Source organism: Rattus norvegicus, chromosome 18 (genome assembly GCF_021556685.1).
Source record: "Rattus norvegicus strain SHRSP/BbbUtx chromosome 18, alternate assembly SHRSP_T2T, whole genome shotgun sequence".
Lineage (NCBI taxonomy): Eukaryota > Metazoa > Chordata > Mammalia > Rodentia > Muridae > Rattus > Rattus norvegicus.
In genome coordinates, this window is record NC_141551.1 from 2,609,799 (window position 1) to 2,629,632 (window position 19,834).

General features: G+C 40.6%; 1 long non-coding RNA gene across 5 annotated transcripts in view; it reads left to right on the forward strand.

Moving 5' to 3' along the window:
* Window positions 1–19,597, forward strand: part of LOC147999647 (uncharacterized) — an 88,753-nt gene extending 69,156 nt beyond the window's left edge. The window contains exons 2-6 of one of the 5 annotated variants that reach the window (XR_015642760.1): window positions 700–869; window positions 8,773–8,963; window positions 16,892–17,222; window positions 17,867–17,976; window positions 18,231–18,735. This is a non-coding gene — a long non-coding RNA (uncharacterized LOC147999647). Of the gene's footprint in view, window positions 1–695; window positions 870–8,772; window positions 9,411–16,891; window positions 17,223–17,866; window positions 17,977–18,230 lie in introns of all 5 variants that reach the window. The other 4 variants (XR_015642759.1, XR_015642762.1, XR_015642758.1 and 1 more) reach the window with 4 other exon arrangements.
* The last annotated feature ends 237 nt before the right edge of the window (window positions 19,598–19,834 follow it).

Consider the following 19,834-nt stretch of genomic DNA (forward strand, 5'->3'; position numbering starts at 1 on the left):
AACCAAACAAACTAAAAAACCAAAAACCAAAAATAAAACAAAAAATCCAACCAACCAATCCCCACAACCCCATCACAATTCGTCCCCCAAGAAAATACTTTTTGTGCTTGTTTGTATTGAAGCAAAGGCTTTGTGTACTTGTAGTCATGCGACTGTATAAATTTTAGCACTTATTTGTTTATTTAGCAGTGCAGGGGTTTAAATTCAGGACCACGAACAGGTTAAGCTATACCCTTTGATCTACCATTTAAAATTCTGAATAGTATTTTCCAGTAGTGCAGTGCATTATAAATACAGCAGGTAGATCCACAGTCATTTTCATAATTTTCTAAGTCTCCTTTTCTCCAGGTACTTGTGTAGGCTTCATTTATCTTTTAAATATTTAGTAACATGTATGTTTTGTTGAATTGAATACCCATAACAGGCATGCTTATCCTCTTTCTCTTAGATTTTATAATCCCAACCACAGGCATGAGCTTACAGTGGGCAAGGTTGCTGATCTGCCAACTCTGTTCAAATCCTTTTCAGATTTTCTTCAGACAGAAATATGAGTCATTTTAGACCTTTGCTAGTAGATATATTAACATTTAAAGTTTCCATTGTTGTTGCTGGTTTCTTTTTTTTTTCACCAGTTCTTTTTTCATTTTCCTCTCTTTTCTTCCTCCTCCTCTTCCTCTTCTCCTCTTCTTCATTAGACAGATTTCTAGGAATGGGAGCTAGAAACATATTAAAGAATTATATTCTACAGTAGCAGCACCAACATAAAACAAACCACAAAGTTCAACAACCAAAGCTTGGTGAGAGGTACTTGTCCCATGACACAGCCTGATTTGCCACCAATGAGAATGCAGTGGAGTTCTTTCTGCCAGGTGAGTAGAAGGGGCTTGCATATGGTTGTTAACAGAGACAATCTGCAAGCAATTGTGTGTAACGTATGATAACATTCCTTTTCTGGAAAACAGACAAGACAAAATGAAACAGAAACAAAATCCAAACTGAAAACACAGCAGCCCAAATGGAAGGACTTGTGAACTTATCCCTACTCAGGACGTGTGCATGTTAAGAAACTGGGCGTTCTGGTTTGTTTAACTGGTCTGTTTGTTTTCTAAACAACAAAGAGTTGGATGGGTGGAGAGGTGGGGAGGATCTGGGAAGCAATGAGGGAGGGAACCGTGATCAGAATATGCTGTATGAAAAATTATTTTTCAATAAAGAAAAGAAAAGAAAAATTGGGGATCTAAATGATAGTATTCTTAGTGGGAAAAATATTCCTTTCCCACAGATTATGATAACAAACATTTTTAGTAGTCAGAAGTCATGACTGTGACATTTAAATGTGACTCATAACCAAAGCTGTGCAGTGATCCCATCCCTAGGACTTCAAAGCCCCCTCCTTCTCACCTCAGGAGCTTGTGATTGGTCTGATTGCTTCCATGCCTGTTTACTCACAGCAAGCAGTTTGCAGAGAAGCAGAGATAGTCATTAGACCCTCCTGTGGCTGCCCCACTGTGGCCTCCTGACTGTCCAATAGACCATCCTGTCCTACTACCTTCCTGCCCCTGCAGCCACACTGGCTAACATCCTGGTGTGACTTAACCAGGCATGCGCTGCCCTCAGGGCCCCTGCTTCCGATCTATGTCACCTTAACGCTTTTCTATCAGGTGTTTATAGGACAGCTGTCCTCATTTTCTTTAGGTATCTGTCCTAAAGTCACCTTATCCAAAAGGACTTTCTTCTGAGTATGGTAATCCATGCCTCAATCCTGGCATTTCAGAAGTTGGGGCAGAAGGACTAGCATGAGTTCAAGACCAGACAGAGCTGCACACACACAGAGAGAGAGAGAGAGAGGTCAGTAAATGTCTTAAAGGAAAAAGAATCGTAAAGGCATTCAGAGGACAGAGACAGATTACCTGCAGATGAGTTTGGGAATTAGATAAAAACAGAGTTCTCAAAAAGAACACCGCAAGGTAGTGGAATATCCCCAAACTATGGGAAATAACAACAATAAAAATAGCCAGTTTAGGATGAGAGCCCAGTATATGAGTCAGGAGTCAAACCAGAGTAAAGACGGTGTAAATGACTACCAAGAGCTGCTGAACAGACGTACATATTATTGCCTGCTTGGAGAATGTCTTCCCCCATCAGACGTTCTAAATGCAAACATCCAAGCCTGTTACTTTCCATGACTTCAAGTGGGGGAAGACTATTGTTTTCTTCATTACATTAAAAGAGGAGTCTTTGGAGCTGGTGAGATGGCTCAGAACACTAGTTGCCCTTCCAGAGGCCCTGAGTTCAACTCCCAGCAATCACATCATGGCTCACAACCATGGGTAATAGGATCTGATGCCCTCTTCCAGCACGTGGATATACATGAAGCAGAGTGCTCATACATTATATTAAAAAAATAAGGCAAGAAAAGGAGTCTGCCTCGAGTAACTGTCTTTGTCAGGTTGTTCTGTGGCCATGTCTGTGAGGGACTGTCTTGGTCATTAATAGGTACAGCAGGGCGCAGCCCACTGTGAAGAGTACCATATTCCGAGCAGGTGGTCCTGGCCCATATAGGAAAGCATGAACCTACAAGCTTGCCACAGGCATCCTTCCTCAGTGGTACATTCCTGATCAGAGGTAATGCTGCAGAGAATAGCAGGCTGGCTTGCCTTCAAGGTCCTGCTTGAGTTCCTGCCCTGACTTCCCCAGTGATGGACTGTAACCTGTAAGCTGAATTAACCCATTCCCGGCCAAAGTCAGTGTGTTTCATCACAGCAACAGAAAGCAAACGAGAATACATAAAAATAGCAATCGCTTCCTAAAACTCAAGCAAAAATACATAAAACAAAAAGATGCTTTTGGAAGTTTCTTCCTGGCCACAGCAAAGCAGTGGGTATGGTGGTTAGCCGTCAGCAGCTTGTAGCGAGGCTGGTGTGTGGAGAGATCTTGTGCAGGCCGTACTGTTGCTGTATCTTGTGTTGCCTTCCACTTCTTACTTACGTTACCAGAGGTTGTGGTTATAATTATTTCTGAAAGCTACGAAAATCTTTCAAGGCCGACACACCCACATTTGTCAGTTCTGGGTTGTGTCACGTAAAGAGTATGTATGGCTTGGTAACCATTGGAATTAAAACAGCTCCTATCAACACATCCCTGATGCCATCAGGATTAGGGAGGTGTTTGGCTAGGCTCTGTCACGTCCATACTTGAGTTGGCCCGAGCCTGTGTGCCTGGATTTTCAGTGGCTTGGACAGAGTGTAGGGACAGTTCTTATTCTGTCTTCTGGGAAACCAAAGACAGGAAACACATCATGCAATGTCCTATTAGCAGAGGACAAGACCACTTGGTGGCAATTAATCTAATCCTTATGGCTAAGAAGAGGTGTCAGCCAAGTTGTCCGGGCCCGCTTGCTTCTTCTGGAGGAAACGTTATCTGGATTTGGCTTTTTATCATTTTCTATATTAAATCCAGCTTTACATTTTTGTGTGTGACATGCTCTGAGCACATTGCCTCATACTGTGAGTCTAATTCCAAATGATCACAACATCAAGGCCAAGTCTGCAGGACACCACATCTCCGTGTGTTCACAAGCGTACGGCTCTGACTCAGAGCAGTGTTTGTGGATGTGGGGTTGCTGATCTCCTAGACCCATTATTACTCAAATAACAGTCATTATTAAAACAACCCCTCAATTGATCCATACAGGTGCCATTCAAGCAAAAGTCTTCCTAGTTTTTATTTTTTTATTTAATTTTGAGTAAACTGTTTATAGAGAAAAAGAGACAAACTGATTTCCTTCTGCATTCTATCTTTGAATTCTTTGTGGTGCTCATCTCTTGGCTCTGAGTCTAACTCCAGAGATACATAATCAATATGGGTGCTGCACCTAGGCTGTTAACCCCTCTACAAAGATGCACACTCCAGCCCTCAGCTTGGTACAGCTAAGATACTTGATAAATACTGGGCAACACAAACCTAGACCACAGCTCCTAGTTCTGCTAGCAGAGATTTCCCCACAAACAAAGGAAGTGGATCAGGAGTCCCCAGGTGACCAACTGTCCCGGTTTACCTGGGACTGGAGAGCTTCCTGGGACATGGGACTTAAGCATGCAGTCCTCATTGGGCTCTTCATTCACACCACATGGAGCAGGGTGCTAAACTGAAATGCAGCCACTATGCCATGTCTCTTCCTCTCATATTTCCTTCACCCATGGAAATCGTATTTCTGTGGTGTACTAACCTTAACTAGAGTTTCAAAGTCTGGCTAAGATGTCATTTCCATGAGATCTTCCTAGACTGCATCCTCCAGTGCAGCAGATAGGTTCTTGGTGGCTAGGTGTGGTTCTTTCCAAATCCCAAGGGCTCTGGAAGTTGGAAAGAGCACATGCCATTTATTTGGCTGTCAAACCTGACCTTTCAGATAGTAAAGCCCTATATTCTCTATCTTTCATTCTCCCCCTCTTTTTCTTTTCCCCTTCCCACCTCCTCTCATCCCCCACTTCCCTTCTTTCCTATGGAGATTGAACTTTGGACCTTGGCCATGCTAGACAAGTATTCAGCTCATCACTCTATTACTGAGGCATATCCCTAGTCTCCTCCCTGCTTTGAGTGTGCATTTGTGCATGTGAGCATATGTGTGTGTGGGTGGTGGTGGTGGTGGTTGGGGCACAGGGTTTCTCAAAGAACCTGGGACTCACCAATTAGGCTAGACCAGCTGGCCAGCAAGTCCCAGTGATCCTCTAGCGCTGGACCCTCGGTAACAAACCTGGATTTTTACATAGTGTCTGGGTCTTGAAACTTGGGTCTTGAAGTCTGCATAGCAAGTACTTTACCTACTCAGACATTTCCCCATCCCCTCCCCAGGCTCCCTTTAACTTCTAATTTATGTCACACATTTGTGCTACAGGAAGATATTCATGTGTTGCTGATACCACTGTGATTATTACTGGTATGTCCATCACCATATGGAGCTAAACAAGCTTCCAGGGGCTTCTGCTGAGGGAGAGTGGAAGCATTTTAGCTCAGTAGAGCTACACTATCATTGTGCCAGTAAGAACCATGTGTACCCCAGCTGAGCTGCTGTAGCTCTTTTTCTCTGAAATAGGGACAATCTTGTCTGTCCTGACACAGGAGCTAAAAAGTGTTAGAAACAAACGTCACCATAGCAGTGGCTTGTCTTACGTATCCCAGTGTGTTTTCAGTTGTGTGAGAGTTTCTATAAGGATCTCCCTTCCCATTGCTGTTCTTAATAAATGACGTGAGCTGTGAGTATGTGTAGTCAGTCAACAAGATGAATTCATGACCAGTTTTCTGGGTCACACCTCAGAAGTCAAAGTGAATGCTAACTCATCTACAGTGGAATTCCAGAAGGAAGACAGAACATGGCCAGGAAAATGTTGCTGCTGACATATTGTCATGTGTGGCGCCTGGGCCACAATGTGTGGAACACTTGCTCATAGAGCATCCTCAAGCAAGGCTGGCAGGCTCTTCAGGGCAGAGCACAGCAATTCTGGGGCTGCAGAAGAGACACCACATGGGAAGTCCACAATGAGAAACAAGTTGAGTCATTCAGAGCAAAGCACTGTCTTGATCCAGCCTCACCTCACTGCAGATACAACCTTTGGCAACAAATCAGCACAAAGTGAAAAAACTCAGAACAAAATCTGTTTTCTTCCAAATATTATCTCTTATCTACCTACTTACCTACCTATATCTATCTATCTATCTATCTATCTATCTATCTATCTATCTATCTATCTATCTATAAATAAATAAAATGCTATAAATCAAAGCCAGGACATCAGACATGCTATTCGATCATTTTACCTTGAACTACACCATCAACCAATATTCCATAGGTTTTGCTCTTGAAGTCCAGACAAATCTTTGGGTATCTGCCTCATTTTTGGATCAAATGACTAATAGACATCAGTAGTGCCTTTCCCAGGTATAAAAGCTTAAAAATGTAATTAAAGTTGAAAGAAGTCTTTGGAATTTCTTGATTGGTGCACAGAATCTTTCTTCAACACCCTTCACAGGCCATTGGCCAGACTTGAATGTGCTTAGAGTGAGGGTGTTTTTAATTCCTGAGCTAACTTGCCTTTCCAGCAGTTACACTTCTTAGACATGATTTCTGATGCTGACTTTAAATCTCCAACTCTAACTCTACTCTCAACTTTTACTTTCACCTTCTAGATTATTTGAAAACCACAGATGTGCTGTCTTCTCCATAATGACTATGTGTGATAGGAATGTGTTTGCTGCATTGAGCAGGAGACCCCATATTGTAGATGAGAGCTTGCTTTTTTTTTTTTTTTTAACAAAGCAAAATGGCTCTCAGGAAGACACTGATCTTACACATGCCAGTGTCTTCTATCTTACTGCATTGACATTTCACTGTCCCCAATGATTGTCACCCCTTTGACATGGGTTGACTGCTGTGTGCTCAGGAAACAAAAAGGAGAAACAACCAGGAATTGAAGAACGCACCCATAGATGCTTCCCTTCTTGTAAGGGACCAATATTTCCTGAAGTTCTAATCACTGTTGCTTCTCCAGAGCTAGCACTCATCTTATGGAACAATATTAAATCTCCTGAGATTCTCTGCCTGGAACTTGGATGGGACCTTCCTGAAGTCAAAGGGTCTCTGTGGGTGGAAAGCCTGAACAGAGGCAAGACTTGGGGTCATAACCTGAATGGCCAACACCTAGTACTGATTTCAACTCCCCTTGTAATTTTTCCTCTTCAATGTTGAAGTACACCCAGTTTCTTTACTCAGTTTTCCGTCTGCCATGTTGGGCTCCTGTGTTTGGCCGTGATGTGCGCCTGGCACCTAGCCCTGTCTTCCAATGAGCCTGGTGCTGGGATGTAGGTCACCGAGACTGTTCCCTTATGACTACACCCTCATTTTCCATCCATGCTCTTGGCTCCTGTGGCAATTGTGTCATGGACAGACTCTCAGATACATGGTCAATACTTCAGTTGCATAGGGAGCTGCCCACAAGTCATACCTTCTATCCATTTGTCTGTGTAATTGATTTTTTAAAACCCTCAGTGAAGCCTACAATGTGCTGATTTGGGGAAACCAATGCTTTAAAATACAGTGAGGATTTATTCTGGTTAATATTAAACAGCTGTTCCTAATGAAATATGTTAGAGACTAAACCATGGCTTTTATAAAGAACTTTTAAACATTTTCTGTAAAACCCACAGGTAGTATTGATACATTTATCACCACATGTGGATTTAGAGAAAAACTGTTACCTCTTTATGTTTCTTTTTGGTTTTCCTAAAACACTTTTTTCCTGGTGCCTTATTGTGTGCTACCATTAGGTCACACCAAATCAACTTGATTTATATCGTAACAGGGTTGAAAGGAGAAAGCAAGGCACAATGACCTTAGTATGTTCAATAATAAACGTGAATGGAAATACACCTTTTCCTGAATTTTTAGGAAATATGGAATTCTGGTACTATGGTACTTTTTGGTCTAAAGCATTTGTTTTTGAACGTGACAAGCTTAGTATGTCTTAAAAAGCTGAAGTGTTAATGGTTGTACTCCGATGATCGTAACAGATTTGGAATAATCTAGTCCATATCTAGTTATCTCTAAGGTTATCATAAAGTACCGATTACCACTGTAAATGATTTCAATTTGCTTTGCATATACAGAAATAGATTTAGAAAGATCTAGATAAGTAGATGACAGAATGTATGGGAAAGGTGGAATATAATATACAAGTCCATATGCAGAATAGAAGTCTAGACCCAGAGCAACATGAATCACAGTTACATACTGTAAAGTGGCTTTGTAATGATTGTGACCACTCAGTAGCTCAGTAAGCAGAAGGGTTTTAAGGCCTGTCAAGAATATGTTCTGAATATTAGAATTTATTCACAATCTGCAAGACATTATTTCTGCTGAATCTGTAAGAAGCCACAAAATGGTGTCAGAAATATTTATTTCATAAAGTTTGGGAGGAGCACCACATGCACCCTGAAAAGAATGAAGTTGGTTTCCAAACTGACACACAGACCTGGAAGGATCATGTGTTTGTGGACTTTTAAAGCTCGCTGCCATCCATGGAATGTGAGCATGATGGCATTCCGTGAGTTATGCCAAGGTGTCAAAATGGATACATAAAATAACTTTTTAAAGAAAAGCAGGGCTTAAAATAATGCTGTCCATGATGTTTTCCATTATATACAGTTGATGTATAATACTGAAAATAGAAAAACTTACAATGATGACATTAAGAACTTAGGGCTTTGGGTCCTTTCTATGTCTCTCAAAAGTAAGCTAGTGGCACATTTCTGACTGTGGATAAGTGGGCCCATGACAAGTTCCCTCCTTAAAAGGCATGGAAAAAGGAAAACAAACCCAAAAGCCATTCCACACATTAGAAATTGACTAAAGGCATATGAGCATGGGAGATACTTTATATTTGAAAAACTACTAACATTGGTCAAAAAACAAAGGAAAGAACAGGGGACCCTAGAGTTCTGATCTGTGTATCTAGCAGTGAGGGAAGAGACTATTTTGAAGGCAGGCAAGGAATCTGTCCTTGGTTCCAGCTGAAGGGTGTAATGGTGGTAAAGACAAATATAGTCTTGGCTGTCTACACAAATTCAAAACAAGACAAGAGATGTCCAAATTAGACAGAATGCTGACGGACCTCAAGCCCATGCATCTACTTAGAAGATACACAATGGATCTATGATGAGTAATGGCTAGCCACATCTGAAAACAGCCCTGATTTTCAGTTTTCTTTTTTCTATGTGCAGATCCAGTGGCAGGATGGAAGATTTCGTGACTGACTCATGATGGTTGAGCAAACTCTCTCTCTCCCATTACCAGCTCCATGACACAGACACAGGGGTGACTGGGGAGCCAGACTTAAAATCACCACCACCAAGAATATAGAGACACTAGTAGTTAAAAACTCCAGAGAAACTATATTCACAGGTTAATCAAGGTAAATTGCAAAAATAATGAACGAACAACAGCAACTGTAACAATAATAGTACCTTACTTCAGGGTAAAACAACCAGACTCTGGAGTTATTATGTAATCTAAAGTTTCTAGTTCTTGCCAGTTCGGACATCATCATCATCATCATCAACCACCACCACCACCATAATAGTCTGATGTCTTCAGAGAAATGGAAGAATGGACCTTCTTAAGAGGGACAGTGATTAGAGACTATCCTTTAGTGTCAAACATTGGATTTAAAAAAGCAGAGCCTTTAAAGGAAGTGCTATGTCTATGCTCAAAGAACTAGAAAATTAAAGTATAACTAGAGTATTGGATAGATATCTACAGTGAAATAGAAGTTATAAAAATGCACCAAGTAGTAATTCAGAAGGTAAACAACAGAAATCAAGAATAGTTCAATAGTGGGATTAGAACGGCAGAAAAAAAGGTGAGTCAGTGGTTGAAAAAAAATAGATGTAAAGCAATATTTGACACTATGGTAACTATAGGAGACTCATCTTAGGCTCAAAGACATAAACAGGTTGAAAATAGGACAGGAAGGCATACATTATGGGAAAATATAAGAATTTTCACTTTAATAAACTTCTACAAAAGGAAAAACAAATCAAACCCAAAATATGTATAAGGAGACTAGAGGAGAAACTGACAGAACATTGTCTCTTTCCTTCTCCTCTCCCTCTCCCGCCTCCCTCTTCTCCCCTCCCTTGCCTTCCCTTCCTCTCTTATCCCATTTTCTCTACCCCTTTTCTCTTCCTCTCTTCTTTCCTCCTCTTCTCACCTCTCTCTTCTCTTTCCTTTCCCTTCTCCCTCCCTTTTCTTCCTCATTTAAGGGAAAAATGAAAACCTTCAGCTAAACTGACCAAAATAAAAATGAAAGTGAGAGAAGACAGGCATTTCTAAAATAAATGAAAAAGAGACATCACTACTGTCCCAACAGAAACTAAAATGTGTATAAGAAAATATCATGAACTACTTTAAATAATTTTAACAAAGTGAAACAATTCACTAAAAGACACATTTAGATCGTTCAATTCAAGAAATGAAAACGTTTTCAGACACATAAGACTGCCCTGTGCAAGAATAGTTATACCTGAAATATTTGTAAACCCCAAAGATTGAAAACAAAACAAAAGCCTTTCAGTGGATGAAGCAAATGGTGGTCCATTCTTATATAACTGAAATACTCCACAATGAAAACAAGGAATTGTGGCTCACAGAACAGTGGCAGGTCCCCAGACGCATTCTTCCAAGTGGAAGAAGCTAGACTGAAAGATTGTCTTTTGGAAGACCCCAATTGTTATGATATTTTGGAAAAAGGGTAAGCTACAAAGACAGAAAAAAATTGTATGAGAAGGGTTCTAGGTACAAAATGACCTTCATTCCCAGCGCGTTCTCTGCTTCCTGCTCAGGATAGGAGCTCTTAGTCGTTTCTGCCACCATGTCTCCTGGGACTCACCTGGATCTTTCAGAATGATCTCATCTCACGATTCTCAATTACATTCACAAGGATAAGCTAACAGGCTCACATAGACATTTTCAAAATACCACCATTCAACTCACTACACTGTTTAACACAACTATTGACTTTAAAGTTGGTGTTCATCTTTATCAGTTTGGGGAGGGTTGTCACTCTAGGACTTTGAAGGTAAATCAATATATGTGTCAGTTGTATTACCAACTCTTCAGGAAAAAACGAGTACCTAATTTGTATTCAAGCAAAATCTAGTAAGGAATAAAAACGGAGCCATATTTGTGACATATAGATTGCAATAAGCAACAATTTTCCCTTAATATAACCAGACTGTTTAACAAAAGAAATACACATTTTACATTCCCTATACATTTTAAATATATACCAAAATCTAAAATTTGTTTTGTTTCTCTCAAATGATTCAAATTTGTGATCTATGGCACAGAATCAAGCAGCTAGAACAGTGGTATCAAATACTACCAAAAGCCATAAGAAATTAACTGTTCTGAGCTCTCATACAGTAAGCTTTATGACCCAGGATTATATTCATTATCCCTGCAAGGATAATATTATTATGGTGCATCTTGGAATATTGAGGAAAGAGCAGAATTATTTCTTATCATTTTCAGAATTATTACTATGTTAAATTGAGCATTCTAATCATAGTTCTATAGCCCTGAAAAGCATTCTCATAATAAACACATTTAAAAACCAATTATTCAGTTTAATGTAATTAATTTAATGTAATTAGTGGGGGTTGTAGCTCATTGATAAGTCACTTGCCTTGCTTGCATAAAGCCCTAGGTTTGATCCCTAGCATAAAAGAGGGCTAGGCAGAGGAAAAATCAATTTAATTTGAAGATGAGGAGTATTATGGAGTATAGACTATGCATACAGCTGAACGATAACTTAAACTAGAACCATCTCAGGCATGAATGTTATTTTATATTGCTACAGTAAAGCACCATGACCACGGCAAATTATAAAAGAAAGCATTTAACTGGGCTTGTGGCCTAGGGGATTAGAGTCGTGATTTTTGAAGGCACAGTGCACGAACAGCTGAGAACATACAGCTCCAGTAGGAGGCAGAGAGCACACTGGGTAGGGTGAGTTTTCTGAAACTGCAAAGCTCTCCTACAGTAGTCTACTTCCTCCAGTGAGACCAAACCTCCTAATTCTTCCCAAACAGTTCCACTAACCAAATATTCAAATGCTCAAGACTTATGGGGGATACTTCATTCAAACCACCATTGACACCTTGATTTCAGACTTTTGAACTCCAGAACATCTTCAAGACCTGTTCTTTCTTTCTTTCTTTTTTTTTAAAGATTTATTTATTTATTTTGTATGTGAGTACACTGTAGCTGTCTTCAGACACACCAGAAGAGGGCATCAGATCCCATTACAGATGGTTGTGAGCCACCATGTGGTTGCTGGGATTTGAACTCAGGACCTCTGAAAGAGCAGTCGGTGCTGTTAACCACTGAGCCATCTCTCCAGCTCCCTGTTCTTTTAAACTACTAACCTAGTGACAATTGCTTATGCAACTCACAAAACCCAATTCAAACAGTTTTAGGAAGATTATCCTGAGACTAATAATTCAACACATGATTTTGTAAAAGGGATACATACTTTCATATATACGCAGCTTGACATTTTGACTCAGTCTCTTTTTAAAACTTATTTCACTTTCAGATTAGAAACTTTCTTTAGACAAAGAGAATGAAGCTATTAACCTTAGTGAATCCTGTTCAGGAGGAGACCTTCAGACAGTTTAATATCACTGTCATCAGATGCTTGAAAAAGAAAATCAGTTAACTTTGGTAATTATTTCAACTTATGACATAACCACACCCACCACATTCTACTTGGGATAATGCAGTCTTCTGTCATATGCTTTCTGCACCCAGTGAATTTTGTCTTAGTCACCACACTGGCAGAATCCCCAACAGAACGTTCCAGTGAGAAAGGGCTTACCTTGTTTGCAATATCTGGGAGGTTGAGGGAGAGTATGGCAAAGAGAAACAACTCACACAATGACATCATGTTGTCAGGAAGGAGACAGAGAGACAGTAGGGTAGATGGATAGTCTGCACTGTTGGCACTGCACTGTCTTCTTTCCTTCTTCCCTTTGTGTGTATGGCATGAGTACACTTGTGTATTCAGGCACACTTGCACATGTATGTGCCTGTGTGCTTATGTATGTGTAATGAGTGTGTGGTCTATGCACAAATGTATATGCCTGTGCATGTGGAGGTTAGAGGAGGATGCCCTGTGTCTTGGTCCACCCTTCTCTACCACATTGCTTTGAGATAAGGTTTCTTGACCAATGTGGAGCTAGGCCCTAATGATTCTCCTGTTTCTCTCCTTGATAATGTTGGTTGTAGGCCTGTGTGGCCATGGTGTGCTGGGAATTTGTGCAGATTTTATGCTTATGCAGCGGGTGCTTACCCACAGAACCATCTCACCCTCTTATCTTTCTCGGCAGTGTCTCTGAATCTGCAGCTTACTGGTGGGGTAGGCTTGCTTGCCAATCCATTCCAAGGATCTACCTGATTCTATACCCTCCACTATAGATAGGGTTTATAGATGTGTGCCTGCTTACTTGGCTTTTACTTGAGTGCATGGGATCTGAACTCTGGTTCTCAAGCTTGTGCATCAGTCACTGTACCAACTAAAACCATTGCTGGTTCCCCTCCCAGCTTTGCTGTCATCCGGGCACTAATGAAATGGTGCTTCCCACATTCAGGGCTACTGAGTCCTCTATGGAAAATCCCCCACAGAGGTGGCAGTGGGGGAGAGGTGTGCTTTACTAATCTGGCAACTCTCAAGCCAATAAAATTAACAATCAAGAGTAACCATAACAGATTGTATGCATATTCTCCTGTTGTTTCCCTTGTATGATACTGTTTGCTACTATAATATTTTCTCCATTTCCGGTTTGTAGGGGACTGTACTTCCTGGCATCCTTGTGATGTGTGGGACTATGTGCTCAGTTTTAGTCAGTGAGCTGGGGACAAAAGTTGCCTGTGATTCCAGGCCAAAGTTCTCAGTAGCTCTTCATATCTGGTAAAGGCTCCTGAGACTGGCTCACCTTATGCAAGAATGCTGACTCTTAGCCACTCCTTTCAAACACAAATTTGCTATCGATTCCCAAGTTCTCTGCAATCTTCTTCACATGTTCCATGTACTCATAAAGATCCACAAACATCTCTAAGCTCTCAATGGTATTAATTATAGCTCATGGTGACAGGTAGTAGAGTGCTTGATTTAGAAAGTAAGAACTCTTCATTCTAAAAGTTAAAGTTGGATTTAGTAGACCTCCTATGGACTCCAGCCAAGGAGGGCCCTATCTCTCTGCCTCTACATAGACACCGATAACCGTAAATACTTGGCATTTTATTTTTAAATTCATTTCCCACCAGAATATGAGCTCATTTTAGACCAGGCACTGAATCTTAGATGTCTCTGAAGCCTTCCACTGTGACTAGGATACAGTAAGTGCTCAAAAATTACTTAGTGGTCTTCAAAGCCCTTCCATTGTGGAATCCCATGTTGTGTCTATCTCATGAGTTTCCTGGCGTATAAAATACCTGACAACCTAAGTGAGCAGTATCTCTGATTGCTCCTCCCTCTCGCCAGTGAGGTCCGTAAACCCATACTATAGAGGTTTCACAAATTTTGGTTGTGGATTCTTTAGGGGCTATATCTGTTCATTTCAGCATGTTGAAATTATCTACTATCTCTATAATATTATATCTCTTGACCAAGAGTGACTGTTACATGACCTCATCTCTCCCCTTCCCCAGGTTCTGAATTCATTGAACACCTGGTGGTTTGGAAGGAAGTTAGCAGATAAAACTGATCTCATTTAGTTTTATCTTGGGCTGCTTACGGTCCAGCTTCCTTCCCTCTCTTTCAACCAAATATCTTCTCTTTCCTACTTGGTTCACAGGCACACAACAAATGCTGGCTTCGTTCACTTCCACACTATCCTGTCCCGGTCTCAGTGACAGACTCTGAAAGAAACAGATCCTATAGTCCGCTAACGTTTGCAAAGGAACACTGGGGTCTCTGACAGGAGGACTTGAACTGAAAGAAGAAACGTTTCCAGATTGCTTTTTCTTTCCACCTGGAGAGGACTGGCTGGCTGGAGTGACATTATCAGGACAGTGTACTTGACCTCATTTTTATTAAAAGCTAGAGAACTGCAAATTTTCTTTGCAGTTGCAAAAAGACTTTGGAGTCTGAATTCTCTGCCGGACATGGGGAAGTCAATGCTTTGGGGGGAGGAGGTGGAATAAGTTGGTGGCATGCCTCAGAGTTCCTGGGGACCTTACCCATGCAAGATGAAGAACCAAAGGTTTTCTCCTAAATCACAGGATAAACTGGCCAAGCCAGTCATGGAAAGTCTCCTACTGGGGCATTAAGAGTGTAGAAAATACAACATGGCTGTGGACTACTCCTGTGTGCTTTATTGGAGTTTTGGGACTTTGTCACCCTGGTAAAGAAAGGGGAAGACAATATAACTGTGTTTGAGTCCTTTCTCCATGATCTTAGTTTTCACAAAGCTATTTATTTGACTGAAAGCTCAACCTGAACCTAAGAGAATTCCCTATACCCACCAGATTATACTTGTCCATAAGGCTAGGGACAATTCTTTGAACTACTTTAAACAAATGACACTTTGGTCAGGAAAGAGTCCCGAGCCCTATGGGAGATTCCTGATTATTCCACTCCTTCCTGGAAGGGTACCTGACACCTCCATGCATGCTGCACCCATAACCAACTGAATCTCATCTGTCCAAGAGAACAAGGACAGTGGCTGCTTCTGTCCCCGAGGTCAGTGGTTTCTTTGCTTGTTTTCTGGGTGCTTTGTGTTTACAGTGAAAGCCCAAGATTGTTCACTATGTGGGAAATAATTTCCTCTCAGGTTCTCACAGCTTGTTACTTCCCCTGGAGAACACTGATGGACACACACTGCTCTCCCCTCCAGCCCACTACAGACTGTTTTAAAAAGGCTTGGGACAAGTGCAAGAATTCAGGTATCTGGGGGTCAACAACTGAGAAGTGATGATGATGACTTCTATTATGTCTTAGACTTCAGACCTCGAATCTTAGGAGCACTGATTGGCTTAATATTCGAAACACCCTTCCTCAGGTGGGAGGCAGCAGCTGTTTAGTTAGGTTGGTGCTAGTAACTGACCAGTGGTGGGCACTTTGGGCAAATATATCTGTCACACACATGAACAGGTAACAGGCAAGCATCATGAAACAGACATAAGTGTTTGTTTTTGATCATCTTGGTGGTAATTAATTTAGAAATTTGTGTTCTTTGCTTGGGCTGAATACTGATTCCATTTTCCTCGGATGGCTAAAATAGCTTTCTGATTCTGTGCCGGTTGATGTCCAGGCCTCAGACTTGACTGCGCTTGAATCTTACAAACTGTAGACACTTTCTAACACTGTGGGGGTAGGTCATTCTATCTCTTATTTCCCGTGTCATTCCCTGATATTTATTTTTAACCAGTAAGGAAGTTGAAGTTCAGAGATGTGAAATAACTTGTCCAAGGTCCCAGAGCAGAGTTGTGTTCATACCACATAGAAAGGAGAGCACCTTTGACTCTGCCTTAATTCACATTGTCATTTGATTGCTCCCTCTCAAAAGCAAGGCACACATTGTAGCTTCAACCTGAGTTTATTGCTCCTTGCAAGGCTACCTCTTGTTTTGCTTATAACTTTTCTCTCTCATCTTCTACCTTTATGTTTTTTTTTTTCATACCCAGAGGTAAGTGTTGAGTGTATGGCCCGGGGCATGTATTTATCTTCGTAAATATATAAAGCATTGGTTTACACAGGTATCATGCTGGAGAACATTAGTCATTTAGCTAACTATACACATGCAGCATTTGTTACACATGTGAACTTCTCCACATATTACTTTATGTCTGTCTAGTTCATGGTTTCTGTATATTACATCTTACTCCACATACATATCAACATTCTTCTACTGGTGAAACCTGAGCTACTTCATCTCTTTGTTACACAGATAATGTGCTGGGCATCCTCGGGTCTGTGAGCGTCTCAGCGCGAAGTATCTGAGTGGCAGGTCAGAGCAGGAAAGGAGAGCTAGACAGCTGGAGATGGTGGAGTATTTACTTTAAATGTGACCAATAGTAAAAGGAGGGCAGCCCCCATGAAAGGGACAGGGCTACAAAGAGAGCCATTAACATGAATGTAAATCACAGTAGCTTCAAGGACACTTTAATAACAATCTGACTTTTTATTGGGTGAGTAGGAGATGTGCCAGCTTTTTCTGCATCTTTTGCAGAGTGAGATTCTATCTGAGCTGCTATCAAGATTACTGAGGGCAGAGGGCTGCTCTGGGAGTAACGGCCGTAAATCCAATTAGTAACTCACTTTCTCTTCTGTGCCAGACTCCATTTCCCCGAAGCATGTAGGAGACGATGTGTACACACTCTGGAACCTGGTCAGTCCTGGAAACTCTGCCGTATCAAGCTACCAAGACGCTAAGGCTTCTTACATCAGGAAAGGAGTGGAATGAGACACATCAAACTATGACAGCCCAAGCTTCCCTGTAAAACAAAACTAGTGTTGCAACAGACGGCCCAGGGGGTTCAACCTATCCTTCGTAGTTGTGTATTATTCAATCAGCAATATGTTCTTACTCTGCTAGTGCAGTAAGAAGGGGGGATAAAGCTGTAGATCAGACCTCGAAGAGTCCATCCTCCAGAGGGAGGAAGTAAGGTGAGAGTGGGGGGCTGGTGCTGGGAAAGTTTCTCAATCTGCTGAATGGCTGAATCCTGTGTGCTTCTCTAGATTCTTTCAAAGTGACTCTTGGACACACAGGGCATGAGTGCTGGGGTGACCAGTTGGCAGGGCTATCAGAGGACCCAGGGGCTGAATTGACACAGAAGTGTTTTAGATTCTAGACTTGGAGTTGAGACTTGACAATTAATTGTATATTTCATATAATAGTCTAGAAGATTCTGAGGGATGATGAGGTGATGGAGAAGCCAGTCACCTTGGTCTGATTGATTATTCTTCATATGCAAAAATTGTCACATAATTTGGCATAAGTATGTGTGAAAGCATTGTGTCAAATGAAAATAAAAAATAGGTATTAAATAATAAATCAAAGAGGATTCAAAGATGTGAGATGCCTGGGATGAGAATGAAATTAGTCCAAGTCAATTTTTTATTACCAACTTCTTGATTTAATATTTCTTAGGAAAAAATCCTCTGAAACTGGAAACACAACTGAGAACAGTTTCTCTGGGAGGTGGAAGTAGTCACACAGGATTCTTTATTTCCCTTAATACATCTACTCATCCTGTTTCTGTGGGCTGATAATTGGTGTTAATTCATCTCTTATCATAATTGAATTGCAGGCATGATTATATCAACAACAGGCACTCTTGCAAGAGCTTACAATAAACAAAAAGCACAAAGGCTTGAGGTCTGAATTCCAGGCCTGTCATTAACTGGTCTCCTTGAGTAGGTAATGTAACCTCCCGTATTTTGGTTTTATTATCTGTGAAATGGGAATAATATTACCTAATTCGTATGATTATTTGGAGATTACACGATGTGTGAACAGTTTTCAGTACTATGCCTATAGTAAGCACCTAGCGAAGATGCTTATCATTTTTCAATAAGCGTATCCTCACCATTATTATTCCTTGGACCACTCCAGGCATCGATGATGTATGTGCCAGGAACTCTAATATCTTGTTTTCAATTTCTCAAATGCAGAGTCAGTCGGGACAATCATTTGAGTGCAGTGCCTGCTTGGAAACTGGTGGCAGGAAACGCTATGATGAAGTGAGCCAGGAAGACTGGAACATCAATGTGTTCTGGACAAATAAGCAGGACCCAGAAGCCCGGGACCTTCTGAGGATACAGAACAAACACTTCAAGGAACATGGAAGCTGCAGTACTTTTGTGTTAATTCATAGACATTCCAGCCAGCACACTCTCCAGTTGTCACCTTTTGGTTTAGAAAGCATTTTTTGTTTGTCCTAAGAAACTGTCTCCAAGCTGATGCTCTTGGGAGCGGGGACTGGAGCTGCTCTTCCACTATATTCTGCTCTGTTTGCCCCTTCTCCAGTAACCGACAGAAAGGCATTATCAATATGCCAAAATATTTTGGCTTGGAAAACACATTTCTGATGCTGCATTCAAAATCATCTATTTATCATTCCATTTAAAGTTGAGGAAGGTTATCTGGATCTCAATATTTAAGTAAAGAAGTTTCTGGAAATAATGGTACTCCTTACAGAAAAGTCCCCACCACACTTACTGTAGAGCACTACAGAATTCTGGCATTAATTCTAAATCTAGCAGAAAAGTGTTTACAAGGACTTCAGCCACATTATAAAATTAGTATCAGCATGCACACACATACAAATTAAGCATAATTAATGCTGTATGAATTTATATTATATGTACAATATATTTATTAGTTTATAATATCAATTATTTTCTATTGGAATTTGTTAGCAGACCCAAGACAGGAGGCACAAGTATAAGAATAATATATGGAAAGAACATTAAACACACAAACATTTATTCTATTTACTTCAATCTGAAAAAGAGAATCCCTAATTCCTAATTCCCTTTCAGTAGAAAAACACCTCTAATTGCAAGGTACACTATAAACCCAATGCCATTTGAAAATCCTTTGAAGGGTTGAATTGTATCATTGTAGTAGCAATGTAGGACAATGTTCACTAACCAAAATAAAGACAATTCCATGATTCTGGGCTACTTGGAGGTTTCCAAACACGGAAACCCTCTGTCCTAGCTACTGTGCCATAAACAAAAACAAAAACAAAACAGAAAACAAAATAAAACAAAAAACAGTTGAATTCTGTCCTACTAGACTTTTGGAGAAACACTTGAATCTTATGATGGGTCACACAAAACTGCACATACCTGTGTGATTCATGAAATGTTAAAAATATCTGAGTTAATTATGGGTCTAAATACAATATTTGCAATATTTACATTTTCTACTCAGAAGCTCACCAACTTGGTGATTATCTAAAGAGAAAGTTGTCGGGGACAGCATGGAGCACATTAATGGGTTCCCACTTTAATAAATGTTTTGATTTTTCTTTAAACTTAGTGATTCGAGTTTACTGACTAATCCCAAACTCAGGATGTCCAACACTAATCCAAGAAACATGGCATCTGCTTTATCCCTTCTGATTGCCAAACTAGACAAATTAAACTCTTAAATAGGATTTACATTAAAAGAAAAGATGAGGTAAGTTAAATATGACATTTTATTTGAGCAAGAAAAAAGGTTCTAGATCTGGGTGATATTGCAGACCAATGAGAGATTATAGTGCCAT